The sequence below is a fragment of the Garra rufa genome, chromosome 3 (genome assembly GCF_049309525.1).
Source record: "Garra rufa chromosome 3, GarRuf1.0, whole genome shotgun sequence".
Taxonomy (NCBI): domain Eukaryota; kingdom Metazoa; phylum Chordata; class Actinopteri; order Cypriniformes; family Cyprinidae; genus Garra; species Garra rufa.
The window spans coordinates 25,303,563-25,318,562 of NC_133363.1; positions in this window are offsets into that span (position 1 = coordinate 25,303,563).

Genomic DNA, 15,000 nt, shown 5'->3' on the forward strand with positions numbered 1-15,000 from the left:
AACGTGAAACTCTTATCGTGCGATAAAAAAAATATCGCCGTTAATCTATTCTCAAATTTGGGTTGGGAGCTGGGTCTGAACTACGCAAGCTATGATGACTTTCACCTTGATAGTTTAACGCGGATGTATACCAAGAATATGGTCGCGCGTTTAAGTCTCCTCCGCCAAAACACAGACGGGATCGCGTCGTCCTCCATTCATGAAAACAGAATCTACTATAGCGAAATGCCACGTAAATTCGTCGTTTTTTGGATTCATAAATCAAATGTCGGTCTGTCACTTAATTCAAATCGCGATATGGACTAGTGTATGTGAAAACTGAAATGCAAAAAGACCGTTTTAATATGAATCCGATATGTTCCGTTTGCCTAGCTGTATGTATGCGGAGACGAGCTTTTACTACACGCATACTGAAACACACGTGACGCTCCCGGTAATTTTTGGCATTTTCATCTCACATGAACAGATAAACTCAATCGCCCAAACTGCTGTGAGTGTCACTTTTACCGTTTCATTTGAGAAAACTAGCATCATATCATACTGTATACACAGAAACTTCACGGCAACCTGTCAAAATAAAAGTACGGTGTAACATGTAATGGGTTGGGTAGGTGTTGACGTTAAAAAAAACACAATCTATAGGTAGAAAAAATAATTTCATTGTTAGTTAGTTAGTAAACACAAGTACATCTAATTGAACATAATTAATTTTCATCAACAAATTATCATAGAACAGCTTTATGAGCTTTATGATCCATTCTCAAAGACTTACTTTTAGTCATTATTTGGGTAGCACACATATTCTGAATGCCTTCAGCAGAATTCAAATTTGCCATTTTAATCTAGATTAATCTAGATTAATTCCAAAATTTAATCTAGATTAATCTAGATTAAAAAAATTAATCTATGCCCACCCCTAATATATATATATACACACACACACACACACACATACATATACATATTCACACACACACACACACACACACACACACACACACACACACTTACAATTACTAATAATTAATCATATATTTAATTACTAATTAATAACAATTAAATAAATATTAAATACAATTAAATATACAGCTGCTTTTTTATATTATGAATATGTTCAAAATATGATTTGAATACAATGTTTCTATTGTTACATTAGTACATTTTTTTTCTACTCAGTATAGTACGACTTTTGACTTTTTGATTTTTATTTATTTTATATAATTTTATTTTATTTTATGCAAGCATTTTTATAGTATGTGTATGTATAAAATAATTGAAAAAAATTGTTTCTATTGTAACTTTATGCGTTTTTCTACCCACTATAGTACTACTGTACTTTTAATGTATTATTTACTTAAAACAATGTTTTAAAGTAATCTTATTTATATCTTTTTCTTTCTTTCTTTCTTTCTTTCTTTCTTTCTTGTATATAATTTTATTTTATGCATGCATGCATGCATGTGTTGGCGAGTTAATAGATTAATGGGAAATAAATATGCGTAAGATAAAGAAAAATAAGTTTAAAATCTAAATAAATAAATATGTTTAAAAAAATCATATTTTAAATATTATTTAATATTTATAATTGCAAGTCTACAATTAATAATAATTAATAATATATCTATAATAATTATACAAATATTATACTCACTACAATACTATGTAGTTGATTTTTTAATATTATATGTACAACATATTATTTGAAAAATATGTTTCTATTGATACATTATTAAGCGTTTTTCTACTCACTATAGTACTACACTTTTGACTTTTTATTTATTTATTTATTTTATATAATTTTATTTTATGCAAGCATTTTACATTATGCATATGTATAATTATTATTTTAAAAAAATTCTGTTTCTATTGTTACTTTATGCTTTTTTCTACTCACTATAGTCCTACTGTACTTTCAACATATTATTTACTTAAAGCAATGTTTTTAAGTAATATTATTTTTTAAATTCACTTATTTATTGATTTTATATCATTTTATTTTATGCATGCATGTATGTGCTGGCAAGTTAATAGGTCAATGGGAAATAAATATGCATTAGATTATTTTTTTTTTAAATCTAAATAAATAATAAATAAATATTTTAAATATGATTTATTATTTGTAATGTAAGTCCACAATTAATAATAATTAATAATATATCTATAATAACTATAAAAATATTCACTACTCACTACAATACTATACAGCTGATTTTTTCATATTATGAATATGTACAAAGTATTATTTGAAAAATATGTTTCTATTCTTACATTATTTTGACTCACTATAGAACTACTATACTTTTGATGTATTATTTATTTAAAACAAAGTTTTTAACTAATCTTATTTATTTATTTATTTATTTTAACACGCTTTGGCGAGTGAATGGTTTAATGGGAAATTAAAAAATAAATAGTTTAATATCTAAACAAAAAATAATAATGTACTAAAATAATATTTAATATTCATACAGTGCCTTGCGAAATTATTCATACCCCTTCATTTTTTTACATTTTGTTATGTTGCTGCCTTATGTTAAACTACTTTAAATTACTTTTAAAATTACCTCTTTCCCACATCAATCTACACTCCCTACTCCATAATGGCAAAGCAAAAAATTGTTTTTTATAATTTGTGCAAATTCATTAAAAATAAAAAAAACTGAAATGATCCCGTTGCATAAGTACTCATACCCTTTCTGGGACACTCGAAATTTAGCCCAGGAGCATTCATATTGCTTCTAGATGTTACTACACTTTGAGTGGAGTTAAACTGTGGCAAATTCATTTGAATGAGTATGATTTAGAAAGGCACACACCTCTCAGAAAAGGTCTAACAGCTGAAAATGCATATCAGAGAATAAACCAAGTCCTGAGGTCAAGATAACTGCCTGTAGAGCTCAGTGACAGACTTGCATTAAGGCAATGATCTAGGGAAGAGGTCAGAAAAAAATCTGCTGCATTGAAGGTTCACAGAAGCATGTAGCCTCCATTATCCATAATGTCTGCCAGCCCCCATCCAAGCTGACAGAGCTTGAGAGGTGAAAAGGTGAGGCAAAGAATGGCAGATAATTGCCAAATGCAGATGTGCAAAGCTTGTCACATCATACCCAAAAAGACTTGAGGCTGTAAAGGTGCTTCAACTATGTACTGAGTTAAGGGTATGAATACTTATGCAATGTACTTATTTCAGTGTTTTATTTTTAATAAATTTGTAAAATTTACAAATCTGGTTTTTGCTTTGTCATTATTATGGTGTATGGAGTGTAAACTGATGTGGGGAAAAACTAATTTAAAGCAGTTTAACATAATGCTGAAAAAATGAAGGGGTATGAATACTTTTGCAAGGCACTGTAGCATAAATCTACACTTCATAATAATTAATTATATATTTAGAATTACTAATTATAAAAACTGATTTTTTTTTAATTTAATTTATTGTTTAATCTTTTTTTTTATTCAACATTTTCCTCTTTTTCACCGACCCACTAGCACTTCCTTGTGGGCCCCTTGAGCTCCCCGGACCCCGGTTTGAAAATCCCTCATTTAGAAGCCCATTTTTCCCTAATAAATTTTGCATGAACGATGTTAAAAACTGGATACCCTGATAAAGTTGGAGGCTGATGTGTGTGCATGTGCGTTTGACTCCCCGCGCTGTGTTTTGGGCTCTAGGGCAGCCCGGTCTCTGGGGTTTCTAAATGTCAACGACCTGAGGGCCTGACTCTCTTTCTAGCATCCCTAACACACACATCAGTCAGCCTCTGATTCTGCTCTCTGCCTGATAACACTCGCTCATTCATCATGCTAATGAATCAAGCAAATTCATCATCTATCTCATTCCACTTTCGGCACTCAACGTACACATTCTGAAAAGACTAGGCCGCTTCGGCTTGTCTCCTTCCCCTTTCTGCTGTCTCTCCCCGTAGCGGAAGCACTGGAGGTGTAAGATGAGAGGTGTGTGTTGTAGCGCGAGGAAAAAAGTTCAGTCTATGTGTCTATCTTCTCTCAGCCTCTGGGAGTTGATACCAATCGCCCCCCACCTGCTAAACTTACTGACGTGCCTCCGCTTTGCCTTCTGCTCAGCTTGACTAACATAAATATGTAATTGGAGCACAAACAACGATGAGTGTGTGGGTATGAGTGTGTGTTTGATGGGGGAGGGTGTGTGTGTAAGTGAAAATGTGCTTTAAATGCTGTAAGCCCTCACTCCCTTGCCACCTTGCCTAACAGTCTTGTGTCAAGCGCATTGGGAGCGTTGTAAAGATCAGGAGTGTGACAGTGAGCATGGGAGACAGGCGCACACACACACGCACCACACACGGCGCAGAGGCAGAAAAGCAGCGTGAGGGGCAATAAAGCAGTGTAGTGACGCGGGTAGGCAGATGAGAGGAGAGCGGAAACGTAAAACAGCATGAGGACTCGGCTGGTGACGACATCCTAGCGGAGGTTAAACAGGCCCCGATTACCTTGATTTATAATCCTCCAACAGTGGCAGAGAGAAAAGGGAGAGACAGAGGGAAAGCAAATGGGTCAGTGGCTAATAAGGACGTGTGTGAAGATGAAAAGAAGAAATCTTTCAAAAATCCAGATTAAAAAGTCAAAGTTTCTAGGGGGAGGAAAAAAATGATTGAAGGACAAGTTCAGAGTGTCTATCAATATATAGTAACTAATACAATATCATTCTTACACTATACCATTCAACATTTGGGGTAAGCTTTAATGTTTTTGAAAGACGTCTCTTATGCTCAACAAGGCTGCATTTGTTTGTTCCAAAATACAGTATTATTGTGAAATATTGTTACAATTTAAAATAATTATTTTCTATTTTAATATATTTTAAAATGTAATTTATTTTTTGATGGCAAAGCTGAATTTTCAGCAGCTATTAGTGTATTATGATCCTTCAGAAATCACTCTAATATGCTGATTCAATGCTTAAGAAACATTTCCAATTATCAATGGTGAAAACAGTCATACTTTTTTAACAGAAATACAGTCATGGACAAAATTGTTGGCACCCTTGGTAAATATGGGCAAAGAAGGCTGTAAAAATAAATCTGTGTTGTTTCTCCTGTTGATCTTTAGTCAAAAAATCAGCAAAATTCAAACATTTCATTAAAAATAAAAAAAATTTAAGTGGGGGGAATATACTATTATGAAATAAATGGTTTTCTCTAATACACCCTGGCCATAATTATTGGCACCCTTGTATTCAAAACTTTCTGCAACTTCCATTTGCATGAAAAACAGCTCTGATTTTTTTTCCCCCTTCATGCCTGATGGGGTTTAAGAAAATATGGCAAGTGATTTTAGACTATTCCTCCATACAGAATTTCTCCAGATCCTTCAAATGTTGGTGCTCACTCTTTTTCAGTTTATCCCACTCATTTTCCATAGGATTCAGGTCAGGGAATTGGGATGGCTATGGCAGAATCTTGATTTTGTGTTCAGTGTCCAGTTTTTGTGTTGATTTTGATGTTTGTTTTGAATCAATGTGGTGATGGAAGATCTAACCATGACCCATTATAATATTTCTAACTGAGCAAGTCAGTTTTACCTTTTTTTATCTGTTGGTATTTGATATAAAACATGATGGCATGTATCTGAACAAGATGTCTAGGACCTTTGGTGTAAAATTAGGTCCACAAAAGAGAACATCTGGTGATATATTTAAATGTGGACATTTGGCACTTTTTTTATCCCTGTGTGCACCAAACCTTTAATGTGTTCAATTCTCATTTCATATGGCAATAAAAGCCAGTCCTGGCTGAAGTTCCAGTATGGTAAATTAATATGGTGGAGTTTGTTTTTGCATGAGAGCAGATGATTTGTTTCTTGAGTGTCTGTGTCAGTGTCTGAAATGACTTGTTGTGATGGAGGTGCAGTTTTCCTTTATTTTTAATATTTTTTTCTGACACTAAAATTCAACTGATTTCTGCAATGTTCCATCTGTGATCTCTGAAGAGTATTTGGCCACTTAAATTGTTCTCTTTGCTGCACATTAAGACAATATTGACACATCATGATTTTTAACATCTCCAGTCCATTAAAACTTCTTACTTATTTCCCTGATGTCGGAAATGAGAATATTTAATGTTTTAAGTATTTTCTTAAAGCCACTTTGTATTGTGTAAAGATCAACAATCTTTTGCTGTACATCAGAAGTATATTCTTTGGTTTTACCCATTGTGATGAATGATTAGGTTGGTTTGGGAATTGTGTTACTAATATTTATTCATCTGTGCACCAAGACGTCATGACTGGACAACATCATGTTTCCAGTCACCTTGGTGTGCTAAGAAATTGGAAATTTCAATGGAAATATATTTAGGAGATAATTTACTCATAGGGGTGCAATAATTGTGGCCAGGGTGTATTTGAGAAAAACATTTTTTCATAAAGTTATATTCCACCTCACTTTAAATTGTTTAACTTTAATGAAATGTTTGAATTTTGCAGAATTTTTGACTAAAAGAACTAAAGGAGAAACAATGCAGATTTATTTTTACAGCCTTCTTTGCCCATATTTACCAAGGGTGCCAACAATTTTGTCCATGACTGTATATTATAGAGAGAGAAGGAGAGAAAGAGGGCAGCATTTATTTGAAATAAAACAATATTTTAGCATTATTTTACTGTGGCGTTTTGATCAATTGAATGCATCTTTGTTATATAAAAGTAATAATTTGTTTAAAAAAAAAACCATAATGACCAAAAATTTAGAATATTGCTGAATAATACATTATAAAACATTTTAATCACTACATTGTAAACATTGTTATATTAATTATTTTTTCAAATAAAGGTTATTTATGAATGAATGAATTAAAAAAAGAATAAATGAAGTATGAAGTAATGAATTTTTCTTGAGGTTCCTTCATTTGAGCATAATAATAATAATAATGTAAAATTATAAAAAAGAAAAAAAGAAATAAAAAAAGCACTACTACAATCTCTGAACTATGAATGCCCTTTTCTGCCACCAAAAAAAAAAAAGTTTTAATTCTGACTTGTTTTCTTGCAATCGAGAGTTTACATCCCACAATTCTGATTTATTTGTCTTAGATTGAACTTACAGTTCTGTCTTTTCTTCTCAGAATTACATGATATAAACTTGTAATTGAAAAAGAAGTCCAATTTTGAGGGAGGAAATGACTGATATATTTTTTTAGAATTGTGAGTTTACATCTCACAATTGTGATTTTTTTTTTCTCAGAATTAAAAGCAATTCTGACTTTATAACAACAATTGCAAGTTATTAAGTCAGAATTGTAAGATATAAACTTACAATTCTGAGAACATTGCACTTTTCCCCCTCAGAATTGGACTTTACAATTCGCAATTGTGAGTTTATATTTCACAGTTCTAAAAATACTAATATATAAACTAATTCTGAGAAAAAAAAATCTGAATTGCAGGATACAAATTCGCAATTGTGAGTTATAAAGTTAGAATTGTGAGATATAAACTCACAATTCTGAGAAATGAAGTCAGAATTGCAAGTATAAACTCGCAAGTCTGCCTTTTTTTCCTCAGAATTGCATGATATAAAGCTGTAATTGCGAGTTACAAAGTCAGAATTGCGATGTAAACTCACAATTCTGACTTTTTTCTTGAATTGTGTGACATAAACTCACAATTGTGCAAGATATAAACTTCCAATTCTGACTTTTTTTCTCAGAATTGCATGATATAAAGTTGCAATTGCAACAGAATTGTGTGATAAACTCACAATTGCCAGTTATAAAGTCAGAATAGCAGGATATAAACTCACAACTGTGAGAAATTAAGTCAGACTTGTGAGTTTATATCTTGCATTTCTGACTATAACTTGCAACTGCAAGTTTAAATCTCAATTCTGAGAAAAAAAAAGTCAGAATTTGCGAATTTGTAATGCACAGTTCTAAGAAAAAAGTCAGAATTGTGAGATGTAAACTCACAATTGCAAGAAAAAAAGTCTGAATTGTGAGATAAGTAGCAATTACCTTTTTTTTTTTTTTTTTATTCAGTGGCGGAAACAATTCCATACTGAACAGGCAAAACTTGAAGGCCAAAAAAACAACAATTAGTTCAATAAATTTTACTTCAAAAACTGAATATGTGGTTACCACGGATGTATATTTAAGCTCTTATGAACTGCATTTTTAAATTACTTAAATAGATCTGGGGGGAAAAATGTAAACGTCACATCATTGACCCAAATACATGAAAACTGCCAGAAAAAAATGAGGAAAAGCGAGAGACTTGACATGAAACATAAGAAGCGGGAACAGAGCAAGTGCTGAACAGAGAGAGATTGAGAGAAATGAAGAGTGGTTTGTCTCACTGCTGAATCTGTGAGAGCAGAGGCGTCCACTAAAGTGCCTGAGGGAGTTCGGTCCTTCTGCTCTCTGTCTGTCTCTCTCTCGGAGACTGAGACCGAAATTCCTCATGTCTATGAGAAGGAGAAACAGAAGGAAAGAGAGCAAGAAACCCAACATTCCTTAAGCAGCCCAGCGCTGCGCCGCCGCCACAACAAAAGAGCCATTCAGGGAGGCCCCGCTTTAAAAAGTTGAAGAGTATGTCTAATTTTGGTCAAAGTTCATTAGAAAGCACAAAAGCAGGAGCTCACTCAGAACATAAGGACAGTCAGAGAGGCAAGTGCTTCGTGCCAGCGCTGATAAGACGGGACGGCCGACTACAAAGCGCTCCTTAAGAGGACTTTGAAAAGGAGGGAAGGAAAGAGAGAAGCAGAAGGAAAGGGGGGAAAAGAAAGAAGGGTCTGCATTCTCCAATTGGAATATGTCACGGTTTTAATGCAGTCATGTCAATGTGTATTAACGCAAGGGGTTAAACTAGTAGAGGGCAATTTTTGAATATAATAAAAGCTAATGGCTGTGAAGAAAAAAAATGCACAATGGAATAAGCGAACATGCATTTTCACAACCTAGGCTCATGAAAATATGTGGTTCTATATACATTTCTGCAACACCATAATTACGTACCTTACTGTACGTTTCACTCTTTACCACTCAAGTGCAACACCGTATCACGTGAGCTACCGAGCAAACTAATAGAAATTAGAAAACTTGTGCATATGAAGCTGTATATGTGACAACAATGTTCAAATTAATATTGTTTTGAACTCACTACATAATATTCAGCTAGTAATTATGCGAAAAGACTTTATTAATCAAACAATTGCGAGAAAAAAGTCCAGTTCTGTAAGGAAAAAATATTAAAATATGTGAACCTGGACCACAGAACCAGTCTTAAGTAGCACAGGTATATTTGTAGTAATAGACAAAAATACATTGTATGGGTATCTATTTTTAATTTATGCCAAAAATCATTAGGATATTAAGTATATCTTCATGTTCCATGAAGATATTTTGTAAATTTCCTACCGGAAATATATCAAAACTTAACTTTTGATTAATAACATGCATTGCAATGAACTTCACTTGGACAACTTTAAAAGCGATTTTCTCAAAATTTAGATTTTTTTTTTTTTTTTTTTTTGCAGTCTCAGATTACAGATTTTCAAATAGTAGTATCTTGGCCAAATGTTGTCCTAACACACCATACATTAATGGAAAGCGTATTTATTCAGCTTTCAGATCAAAGTCAAAGTCAAAGTTTATTTATAAAGCACTTTTACAGACAACAAGTGCTGTACAAGCTCTCAATTTAAAACAATAGACACAGAAAACAGACAAAAGTCCAACACAATCATACAAACTTTCTCTCATACTGTGTTAAAAGCCAAAGAGTAAAGATGAGTTTTGAGACTAGATTTAAAAAGAGAAAGTGTTTGAGCCTGTCTAACATGAAAAGGCAAGAGTTTTGGGGCTCCCACTGCAAAAGCGAGGTCCCCCCTGGTTTTTAGCCTTGTGCAAAAAACAACCAAAAGTAAGTGCTCAGTGCATCTAAGTGCCCTTGACGGAGTGTATAGCTATATTAAGTGAGAAAGATATCTCGGAAATATTAAGTCAGAAAGAGATGATGTATAAATCTCACTTTACCCTTATGACTGGTTTTGTGGTTCAGGATCACATATGTTCTCAGAATGGCAGTTTATATCTCATAATTGTGTTTTTTTTTTTTTTGTTTTTTTTTTTTTCAGAATTGCAAGCAATTCTGACTTTATAACACACAATTGTGTTTTATTAAGTCAGAATTGTAAGATATAAACTCGAGAACATAGCCTTTTCCCCTCTTAGAATTGAAATTTACAACTCGCAATTGCAGAATTGCAAGATATAAACTATAAAAAAACTATAAAAAAAAGTCAGAATTGCGAGATATAAACATAATTCGGCGAATTGAAGTCAGAATTACAAGATATAAACTCGCAAGTCTGACTTTTTTCTCCGAATTGTGTGATACAAACCCAGCCCTAAACTTACCAGATAGTGTTAACAAATGCAAAATTGATATTAAAAATGCATTTATAGATGCAGCCATGCTATTTTAACTTCCTTACGTGGTTTTGAGCTGTTTTGTCAAACCGTAGTTTCACGGGCTTCATAGCGGATCTCTTCATCACTCAAGTGCAACGCCGTATTGCTACAAGCAAACCTACTGAATTAGAAAACTCATGCATATGAAGCTGTATATGTAACGACAATATTCAAAAGTATCAGTTTTCAAATAGTGCACGATGTTCAAATTGTTTTGAAGTCATAACATAATATTCTGCAAGTAATTATGTGAAAATTAGACTTTATTAATCAAAACTCTGTACCTGTAAACATGCAATTGCTAATTCAAATTCTGAGGGGGAAAAATACTAATATGTTCTCAGAATTGCGAGTTAATATCTCACAATTGTAATTTTTTTTTCTTAGAATTGCGAGCAATTCTGACTTTATAACACAATTGCGAATTATAAAGTCAGAATTGTAAAATATAAACTTGCAAACTGATACAAACCCAGCCCTAAACTTACCCAATAGTGTTAACAAATGCAAAAGAGATATAAAAACGCATTGGCTGATGCAGCCGTGCTATTTTAACTTCCATATGTGCATTTGAGCTGTTTTGTTGAACCGTAGTTTCACGGGGAACTTTTCATCACTCAAGTGCAACACCGTAGCTACCGAGTAAACCTACTGAATCAGAAAATTATGCATATGAAGGTGTATATGGGACAACAACATTCAAAAATATCAGTTTTCAAATCATGCAGGATGTTCAAATTGTTTTGAAGTCATAACATAATATTCTGCAAATAACTGTGTGAAAATTAGGCTTTATTAATCAAATCTCTGTACCTTTAAATCATACTTTGAGTGAAAAGGAATAAACCTTGTCAGAGTTGTAATGCCTCTACTGGAAACTGCAGTGATTCATACATACAGGTATGTTTTTCATATGTGCAGAAATATATATATAGAGGCACGTATTTCCAATGAGCCTATGTTGCATTTTCAGAAAAGAGAAATTTGTTCACTCAAAATCATTTGGTGATATGAGAACGTGCTTTCTGAGAATTAAACAAACTGTTTCGGTATTGAATGCAGATTTTAAAGGCATTTCCACAGGGCTCCAAAGGAGAGGCCGCCAGTGGAGATGGCCTATAATTGCTAAAGCGAGTCCTAGTGTTGTAAATGGATATTGGAGATTAGATCTCCCAACTGGAGGGGCATGTCATTTTCCTATTTTTCCTCCTATTGATTTTGCTTGCTTTTATACTGTCATGGCCAGAGAGGTTAACCCATTCTTCGCCAGGCAAGCCAGCCACTCGGAACCAGCATAAACCGATGAATGACCTTTTAATTGGTGGACTAGTTGGCACCCGCAGATCAATTCAATCAAACTGACAAATTTCCCCTTTTATCAAGACCTGAAAACAATATCAATCAACTCGCTTCAGATCAGGTAGCCATTAACCCTTTCCTCTTGCCTTGTGTTTGCACTACAGACAAACAGAGTGGCATATTTCAGACATGTTTCATTTCATTGAACACAGACACACACAGCACCCTTTCCCTCCCGCTGAGTGTGTGCTGGCTTATGGGAGCCATGCTCGCTCACTCCTAATCTCCTAATCAATAGTGAAGGCTCCCAATTAACCAAGGCCTGAAAGCCTCATATGGCCCCCCAGCATCGCTGCCATGTGGCTCTTCGCTCTCTATCTGTACGTGTTTGTGTCACATGTGCGACCGTGAACCCATCCCCCAAACGGCGTCTCGAACAGACTAACATACAACACGCTGTGTTCGCAGAATCAAGTGGTTTACAGGCAACTTAACCCTCTTTCTAAGACACATTCCCTCGCTCCTGCTCTCGGTAGCACCACGGGCCTATTTTAAGTGTCTCTTCTGCTGGATTATTTCCTGATGCTGTGGGCGATGTTTGGTGTGACAGCGGCAGTATGTCAGCGCCTGATTTGACTGCGGGGCGAGAGTGTGTTTATACTGAGTGAGCGGTGACAAGGCCTTATGAAAGGTGACTTCAGGCTCTTCCAAACAAAAAAACAAGAGGGCTTGTGACTTTCCTTTCCAGGCACAATAGGGGGAAAAACACGCACACAAATCCACTCCGCGGCTGAAAGACGCATTTAAGTGCCACCTGCGAGCCTATTAACGGAACATGCCTAGCAACAGCGCGTCTGCCTTATTGTTCCGCATACAATCCCTTCCATTAGGTTCACACGACTTGTCTGTTTTAACCAGCACCTGACATTTAAAGGCAAACGCGAGCCAAGTGTACTTAAAGAAGAAGTTCACTTCCAGAACCAAAATGTACAGATAATTTACTTGCCCCCTTGTCATCCAAGATGTTCATGTCTTTCTTTCTTCAGTCGTAAAGAAATTATGTTTTTTAAGGAAAACATTTGAGGATTTCTCTCCGTATAATGGACTTATATGGTGCCCCGAGTTTGAACTTCCAAAATGCAGTTTAAATGCAGCTCCAATGGGCTCTAAACGATACCAGCCGAGGAAGAAGGGTCTTATCTAGCGAAACAATCTGCTATTTTCTATAAAAAAAAAAAAAAAAAAAAAATGTATATACTTTTTACCCTCAATTGCTCGTCTTGTCTAGCTCTGCATGTAGTCTGTGTATTCCAGTTCAAGACAGTTAGGGTATCTCATTTTCTCCCCCAACTTCAAAATCATCTTTTTTTTGTGAAGGGTGTTTGATCTTCTTTGCACGTTCACTTTGTAAACACTAGGTTGGATTTTAAAGTTGGAGAAGAAAATGAGATGGACATTTTTTGAGTTGACGCAGAGCTAGATAAGACGAGCATTTGAGGTTAAAAAGTATATAAATTGTATTTTTTTTTAAATAACCAATAATTTCGCTAGATAAAACCCTTCTTCCTTGGCTGGGATCATTTAGAGCCATTTGAAGCTGCATTTAAAACTGCATTTTGGAAGTTCAAACTCGCGGGCACCGCAGAAGTCCACTATATGAAGAGAAATCCTCAAATGTTTTCCTCAAAAAACATGAAGAAAGAAAGACATGAACATCCTGGATGACAAGGGGGTGAGTAAATTATCTGAAAATTTTTGTTCTGGAAGTGAATTTCTCCTTTAACTGCCGTCGCCGCTTTGGATCTGTAAGGTGAGTCTCTCGGCTGACGTTATCAGTTGACGTAGATCTAGACAAGATGAGCATTTGAGGTTAAAAAGTATATAAATTGCCAATTTTTTTTTTGAAAATAAACAGTTGTTTCGCTAGATAAGGCTCTTCTTCCTCGGCTGGGATTGTGCTGAGAGCTTTGAAGCTGCATTTAAAACTACATTTTGGAAGTTCAAACTCAAGGGCACCATAGATGGAGAGAAATCCTGAAATGTTTTCTTTAAAAAACATTGTCTTTACGACTGAAGAAAGAAAGACATGAACATCTTGGATGACAAGGGGGTGAGTAAATTTATCTGTACATTTTTGTTCTGGAAGTGAACTTCTCCTTTAACTGTCGTCGGAAAACGGTTTTACATGTGACTAATTATTAAGAGTAAAAGTCAGCGGTAGTGGATCGCCGCTTTGGATTTGTAAGGTGAGACTCTCACGGCTGACTTTATCTCCCCTCTCCATTCTTTGCGTTATTTTTACGTCTCCCTCAGTGCCCGGAGATAACGGCTCGTCAATATTTAATGGACATGCTCCAACGAGAGCACGGCGGCGACAGGGAGTGAATGATATTTTGCTGTCAGAGGCCTATCTGATCAGGAGCTGTCCACAGGGGTGCGGGCCCTTGAGCCGGGATAATTCTCTTAGAGTGGGATGAAGAGTAGGACAGGAAAGAGGCCTCATCTCCATCCAAGCCCCCTGAACCACACACCAATCAGTCTACCACTATGGACTTAGGCTACCATCAGGCTAATGAAAACAAATGACTTATCAAGCTCCAGACAAACCAATTTCAGACATTCATCATGGCCCACATGGATTTCGGAAATCCCATCAAGTCTGTCCCCCTCTCGTTGTTCTCGCCGCATCTCGGATCCCACATGACTGACTGTTCTCGTCCTTTTCCTCATACGTTTTGGCCTCATAAAGTCTTCTCCGTCTAACAGACAGGCCTAGATGGCGGCGCACAATGCAATAGTGCTCGTCAAGGCTGCAATTTAGCAGCAATTTGGTCACGCGGTTTCGGAAACATTGCGAGCGCTTTTGGATGCCAGGCTGACGTGTTGGTAAATGTTGTTGTCTCGACATCAGCCAAGATGACATTAGCCGGCGTGTCTGCTAAGGGGTTTAAAGGTGGCTCATGAGCGGAGATTGTCGCTCATTGATGCTGGGATAGATATGAGTGATGTTGTCCAACTTGTATAATTGTCAAATCTCTAAATGAAAGTAGCTGTAGCTGTTGGGAGCTGATTGATGGGCAGGTGGCAGGTTGATTTGGACAGGAGGGAAGTTCTCATCAGATGGATGGACCACCGCCAGCCTCCAGTAGGAGAAAGATTAAGGCAGGGAAGAGACTGAGAAACTAAGTTGCAATGCTGTCAAACGCATTCACATTCTGGGTTGCTTAATATACCAACACAACAGACTCATACCAGCCGACAC